We start from the raw sequence: 7,737 nt of genomic DNA on the forward strand, positions 1-7,737 counted from the left end.
AGACGACGACGGACCTCTATCAGAAGAGGACCTCCCCTCTACTAGCTTCGTAGAGAGACTCCTGATTGGAGGGGAAGACCACTGATGTATATGCCCCCCATCGATCGCACAGTCAAGCGTCACCATCACGGTGAAAAAAAAATTCTTTTTTTTCTTTTTCATTCCAGAATCTGCCGTAAAGAAAAAAAAGATATTTTCTTTTTCATTCCAGAATCTGAGGAAAGATGGTGACGCTTGTCTGTGCGATCGATGGTGTGGCGGGAAGCATTTCCTCTGTGGACATCGACGCAAGTCAGCTGGTGGGAGACTTAAAGAAGGCGATCTGGAAGGAAATCAAAGAGAAGTTTATCCACGACGATAAGTTTAAGAGCGTCATTGCATCGGACCTGCAGCTCTATCTGGCGACGACGGAGGGCGGCGCGTGGCTGTCAGACGAGGACTCTGCTGCGCTGGACCTGGAGAAAGGGACGACTCATGCTGACATACACAAGATGATGGATGCAGGGCAGATGCGGGCCAGTAAGACTTTGCAGTTCTTGCTGTTTGAAAAGAACAAGATGCCGCAACTATCCGCTGACCAAATCCACGTGTTGGTGGTGGTCCCACCGCGCGAAAGGCACGATTCAGAGAAAGGGGAACGTGCAGTTAAGAAGGTGAAAACAATAGGGACTGAAATTCAGGACGAAACGATGATGGCAGTAGCTGCCACCCTGGACTTGGAGACGTGGGACGTTGGTGGCGTTGCTCTCAACGTTTGTAACGTCGAGCCGGATTTCCCCCAGTGGCTATACGTGCGAAAGGAGACGCTGGATATCATCCAGATTTTCAAGGATCACATCAAAAAGGGGCTTAACACTGTGTTCGTGGGAGCGCCTGGGGTTGGCAAGAGCACGCTCGTTGTGCTGTTTGCGCTCTACATGGCGTTGTGTCAACAAAAACGGATCATCCTGTTTCGGAAGATTAAAGGCAAAGGATCCTCCGTGCTGTACATGGATGCAAGCAACAAGCGATACTGGCGGAAAGAGAGAGCGGAACTCAGTGATCTTGATCTTGTGAACGGGGAAGGTTTTGAATTGATTCTGGACGGTTTCACGCAAGAGGATGTTAAGAACAACTTTGGACGGCTCACACGATTCCGTTTGCTTGCCACATCTCAGCAGTATTAATTGAAGAACGACGACGTCTTGCTCTGGCGATGCCTAGTGCCATTTTGGTCGAGTTCAGATTTGAACAACATTGGCGTGCATTTTTGTTGGACTGAAAACGATATTAAGGAGAAGTATTTTTACTCAGGTGGAAATTTGCGCGATTTCTTGTCGCCGAAGATCAAGGCCAAAGATTTGATTGACCGAGCTCTTGGCCGCGTGGATGAGAATGATGCAGAACTTCTTCATACCCAGTATGCTCGGGGTCCGATGAAACAAGTTGATTGGTTACAGATGACGTCCATTCGACCTGATCCCGCAAACCCAAAAAATTTGGACAAGTACAAGTTGTCAAGTTCATGGGTTTCTGCGTCCACCTCCGAGTATGCGCTGAGGCAACTTGGCAACATCATTACACCATCGTACTATGACAAGTTGTGGTCAAAGGGCCGCGTGCTTGGGGACGATGCGTTAATGGGGATTGCGTTCGAGAATTACGTGCATGCAATGGCAAGGGATAGAAAGGAAATCGAGTTGCAAGTGAGGGAATACGACCAAACAAAGCAGCATGAGCACACCTACGCTCCCTTGGAGCTCAAAGCCAGCACGTATCGCAATGAAGGAAGGGATGAAGCAGAATGTGAAGCGATGATGCAGCAACTATCCGGTGTAGACTATTGGTATCCGCTCGATCGTTGCTTGGCGACCATCGACAGTGTTGCCAAGTTGAGCATGGATGGACAGGACGTTGTCGGATTGATCCAAATAACGAAGTCCGTCAAACACAGCATTGATGCAAAGGCACTTGACAAATATGCTGCGCTGTTCCCGGACACTGGCAGTGTCAGATATATTGCGCTGGTACCAGACTGGGAGACGAGCGATAAGTTTCGGCTTTATCCAGCCGATCCTCCAACCTAGACGCTGTTGCATGTGGCGTACGTCGCTGGTTTCTCCAAGTAGTAACTTGGTTGGTTGGTCAAGTAGATGTTTTTTGCAGTGTTTCGCACGGTGCGATTCGCACCAAAGAACATATAACAATCTACGATTGCAGTCTCGTTATTTTACTATGTCGTGCAATCATCATTGCTGAAAATAAACTCTTATCAGCAGATTCATAACCAAGGACATCCGAAATTCACGCGCAAACTGTGCTAACCAAGCGCAAGACATATGTCCACTCGAAGGTGGGCTCAACCGAGTACGAGGAACTTCTGGACGCCTTCAAGGTAAAGGTGGTGCCTGTGCGTAAAAAAAGCAAGGTGGCGCGAAGAAGTCGAGGTGTTCACGTGGGACATGAATCTCACCGAGGATAGACAAGATATCCGCACGGATATCGGATTTTCCGGGTGGCAAGTCACCTCTCCCAGAAATCAGAAGACGCGATCGACAATGAGAACCAACACGGAAGAAGTAGTGAGTCGTAGGTAACGTGCCGCTCACTTGCAAATTTGCTCGCACGCGCGCTGATAAACACATGGGCTTATGCGATAGTCGTGGGGTACCACATGAATGCAGACGCAGTCCTCCATCTTCGCTACGTTGCTGGCGCGCGCAAGTTGGCCCTGCAACAGCTTGCTAACGTCGTAAAGGTCGAATGGATTGATTATGCCCTTCAAGTAGAAGGCGGTTCCAGCTCGGCAGCGATGAACGCGGCGGAATTACCTGCCAAACTGGAAGAGGCTCGAGCATTGTGTACGAAGAGCAGCGTGGGCCTACCTGCAAAGGTCTTGAACGGTTTAACGGTGCAGTACGAGCCCGAAGCGATAGCACCCGTGATTCGGCCAGACACGCTCGCCGTAATATCCGTTCCGAGGCGCCACATACTTGAGTGTGCGCTTAAAAGGAGAAATAAACGCGGCGCGTGTATGTTCGTACATCCTGGGGACGTCGCTCCTACCAAGGGAACAAAACGGAAAGCTGCTACCGGGGAGTCCGTCCATGAAAGCCGACGACCTCTGAGACGCCAACGTATGGTTGGGTTAGAAGGCAGTGACTCGGATGCAGAGCCGACAATGATGCAGACACCTGATGACGAGGACGACCAGGATAAGCGGGAAGTGCAACGCCAAAATCACATATTGAACGCCATCGGAGGAGGACCAATCCATCATGCAGAGCTCGGCACATATGCAGTCGACGAGATGCGCTCGAACACGACAACGACATTTCGCCCAACGACGATTGAAAAGGACATCCACGACAAAATTGGCCACCCAGATCATCAAGGTAAGGATTCACAACGCATTCTTGAATACGAACAGCAGGCCCGTGGTGCCGAACTGCGGCTGTGGACGCCACCAGTGCTTCGAGGCGCATATTATTTTGGGTTTCGCATTCGGGGACTGTCGACAATGCACTTTTTTAGGACCTTCTCGGTCGGCTTTGATGAAGGGCGAAGTGCCGTCAGTGAACATGACGGACTTCTCTTGAAAGAATTGTATCCAGCCGGCTACGAAGGATCCATCCTACGAGAACCTAAAGGAAGCATTGAGAAACCTTCGCCAGTTTGGAGGCGGCTTTTACAACGAGAGTACAGTGGACTTCATTCGCGCGATTGAGCGCTTTGTAGAGAGCTTTGGTAACACTGGTGTGCCTGACGGCGGTACAAAAAATTGCCTGGTATTCTGGATTGACGCAAAGTTATGTCAATTTCGAGGATTGGTATTGGCCGAAGGCCTGATCTCGGCGATGCGAATAAAGGACGAGCTGTCGCTCCATGACCCCCTACTAGCCGAGCTCCTGTACGATGAGCAGAAGACGATGATAGCCACGCTCAAGGCGCAACTGGGGGTTAAGCCTACGAGCAACGCACAGCCTTACTCAGGCAGTCGGGAAACGCGTCAAACGAGAACAAGAGGGATACCGAAAGATGTACTGCAGCTCATGCCAAAGCAAGGAGCCTTGATCCCGGTGCATGAAGTATTTGTCCAAGGAAGGATGTTCAGGAAGCTCTGACGGGACATCAGGCAAGTGTTTCTCCACTAAGCGAGCTCATTTCCGACCTAAGACGCTGCCTGAACCTGTGAAGCAGCACATTATCAAGAATTTCGGAGGTTCGGCGCCCGAGTTCGCGGACCTGTGAAGTGAAGGGGTCCCAGCTCCACAGTCAAGTATTGGCTCCAGTTTAAGTCCTCCATCGACAGAGACCGTAGGTGGTAGAGGATCTGAAGAGAAGTCTCCGTCAAAGGACTTACGAAAGCACCTTTCAGAGAATCACAAGAAATATATGGAGACTTTAAAACGAGCTAGTGACCAATATCGAGCTGAGACCGAGCACAATATCGCTGCAGTGGCTGCCAAAGTGGGAGTTCCGAGTCCACCAGAGTGGGATATCGATGACACCGTAGATATGGGCAAGGTTGAGTTCCTAACGCAACTGGCACTCGCGGGGGAAATGACACTCCCTGACTTTGTACGGCTTGTTCGAGGACAGACCGATGCCGACCCGAGGCCGAACAAGAGCTTGTTTCAGTTAGACCAACCACCGAATTCCAGTTTAGTCGATACGTTTCGACGCTGGAACGACGTGGTGAGGCAAGGAATTGTTCCTGAGTGGCTGTCGCACCGACCGGCTCGACAAAAGGGCCGGCCAAACAATCACAACTCAGCTTACGACCAGCTTCCGCAAGTCTGGCGTCATCTGCGTAAAGGACAGAGAGATGGCAGGTATCTGATAGCGAAGGAGACGCTTCTGAAGCAGTGGCAGGAAGTCTTCGTATCGCCTGTGGGAGTAGTTGATAAAACAGGAGCGGATGGCCCGGATATTCGCATCATCGACGACTACTCCTTTCCAGACGGAGGTTCAGTCAGTGACTTCACGGATCGTGCCAACCTTCCAGACGTCGGCTATAATCCGCCTCGGGATATCGCCATGAGGATACATGTCTTGAATTCGAGCTTCCCGAACGCACGGATCCTGTTAATGCTCGGTGATGTTACAGGGACCTTTAGGCACGTGCCTATCCATGCCGATCACGTGCATATGTTTGCATGTGTGATCGATGGTCTCCTTATCATCGACTTGTCATGCGGGTTTGGCTGGTGTGGATCCCCAGCTTCATACTTCCTTCCCGGTGCGCTAATTAACGGGTTGTATGAGTGTGGACTTCCTCAAGTTCGCCTTGAGACACCACTAGTGGGATCATTCTGGTGCGATGACCATACTTGCGCAGAGGTAGACGAAGGACTACGCTGTTTTGTGGCCAATCTAGCTCTACGAAGGGCTATGGCTACAGTACTAGGGCCCGCAGCCATCAATGAACGAAAATTCACGACATGGAGTGAGCGATGCAGAGCGTTGGGCCTCGAGTGGGATACCAGCACAGGCGAAGTCACCATCCCAGCAGCGAAGATCGAAAAGGCCCAACTGATTGTCTCTGGCGTCATAGGTGCTGGTACTGCCTCAAAAACAACACTATTAAAACTATTGGGCCGCCTGCGCCACGTCATGACGTGCTGTCAGCCTGCTCGATCGTTTTTCCAGCGATTGCAAGCCATAACAACGCCGCTCCGACGTCACGCAGTCCGCAAGATCGACGATGCCGCTCTCGAAGACTTAAAATGGATCCGAGCTATCCTTTCCCAGCACGAGCTATTCAACGGCATTCCTGTCGGTCAATTTGCCAACGTGGCGAATCCCATAGTGCACGTGCACATAGATGCCTCAAATGACGGTCTATGCGCCCCTGAACCGACACTCCACCAGTTTATTCGCGTACAGCTCACCGCTGAAGAGCAGGCAGCATTCACAGACGACGTCTCTGTGAATTCTATTAACATTCGCGAGCTCCAATGTGCGGTGCTGGCGGTGCTACATTGGGGCCCAACGTGGGTTCGAATGTATCCATACAAACGATCCACGTACGCTGCTGGATCGACAACACAAGTGCAGTGTCGTGGACGCAGCGGCGCAATAGCCGACAGCCTCTCGCTCAGCTATACAACCGGCTACTGTCACTGGCGGAGTTCCAGTATGCCATCCTGTGCACGGCCAAGCACGTGGCAGGCGAGGAGAACACCGTGGCAGACGCCGGATCACGAGCCTGGCGTTCGGACCACCCTTTGTTCGAGATGTGGACTAACATGTCGTGTGCATGGAGACAGGTGCAAGTTCGTCCGCCCTTCGACGATCTCTCGAAGCTATGGGCGCAGTGCTCCAGGGACGCGCCATCACAGAGCTTACCTCAGCCAAATACCGGACTCACTGGAACCGGTGGTGCCGATTCTCTGGATGGATGAGATGATCTCCGTGGCTCGACGAAGAGCCCACACAAGCGAGTTCAAGACTCGGTCTATTCGCTATATACTGCTGGAGATACGGCTGGAATGATTGCCACCGAGGGAATAAGTATATGACGATTCAGTTGAAACTATCGAGTGTTCGCTGGTATCAGCAGCGATTATTTTCGAGTGGAGTCGTCTCCTTCACTAGTCATCTTAATGCGAGGAATCAAGCGCTTGTCCGACCCGACTCTGAAGAAGCAGCCTATCAGCCCGGCATTCTTGCGTCTGCTGCACCGGCGCCTCGACTTATCTAGGCCCCGGACTCGACTTTTGTGGGGCTCCGTTCTGCTGGCTTACTTATTTCTCCTAAGAAGATCGGAATTTCTACGAATGGGAACGCAACGGAGATCATATTGCCTAAAAGCATCGGATGCATTCTTTTCAAATGAAAATGGAGTAAGAACCCCATAGTGTCAGTGACCATCGGACTGTCAGGCGCGAAGAATGATCAGTACGGCAGAGGTGCGTGGAGAACAATGCTCGCAACCGGGGACGGATGGCTGTGCCCAAAAGTGGCGCTAAGACACATAAGACAAGCGAGAAGTGAACTCGGACGAGAGGATGCCCTGCATTTATGTGTAGATCTGGATGCAGAGGAAGTGACGAGGACATTCAAAAAGCTAGCGGCGTCTATTGGGATTCGTGAAGAGAACTACTCTACCCATTCCATTCGGATTGGCGGTGCAACGTCTCTGTTGAATGGAGACGCTGACAGCTTGGCTATCAAGTTGCTTGGTCGATGGTCGAGTAGGTGCTTCGAGGACTACCCAGTACAAACGGCGCAGTCAACAAAGGAGTTATCACGCAAGATGATCTGAAGCCAAGCCCGTGGTCGTGCTAAGCACTGTTCTTGACCCCCACTCACCACGCCCCCAGACTTGGCTGGCGGTGATTCAACACGATTGAGTTGCCCCATTAAGGTTTCTTGCATAACGGAAAATCAGAAAAATGAATATCGCAAGTATGTCGAGGACAATTTTGGCGAGGATCTCCAGGCGAAGAAGCTTTGCGTGTTCGGTGTGGAAAATACGACAGATATTCTCCGAGATACTGTCGAGGGTTCCAACATTGAGCTCCGGGGTCGCACTGATCTGCTTCTACTTAGTGATAACGTCATGGAGAGTGCGGATTATGTGCACGACTTGCCTGAAGTGAGGATGCTGATTGAAGTGAAGAAAACGGCTTAAGGACGTTCTGTCTTCCAGGCGATGTCAGAGCTTATTGCTCTGGAACTGATGGCTACCGACCTAGTGATCGCCCTGCTTACTGACTTTAGCGACGATTGGCACAGGCACCACCTTTACCT

At 51.3% G+C, this 7,737-nt stretch overlaps 1 pseudogene; it reads left to right on the forward strand.

Moving 5' to 3' along the window:
* Positions 1 to 224: 224 nt before the first annotated feature.
* PITG_23040 lies at positions 225 to 2,398 on the forward strand (annotated as a pseudogene; the record flags this gene model as incomplete).
* Positions 2,399 to 7,737: the final 5,339 nt, after the last annotated feature.

Source organism: Phytophthora infestans, genomic scaffold (assembly GCF_000142945.1).
Source record: "Phytophthora infestans T30-4 supercont1.35 genomic scaffold, whole genome shotgun sequence".
NCBI classification, from domain to species: domain Eukaryota; phylum Oomycota; class Peronosporomycetes; order Peronosporales; family Peronosporaceae; genus Phytophthora; species Phytophthora infestans.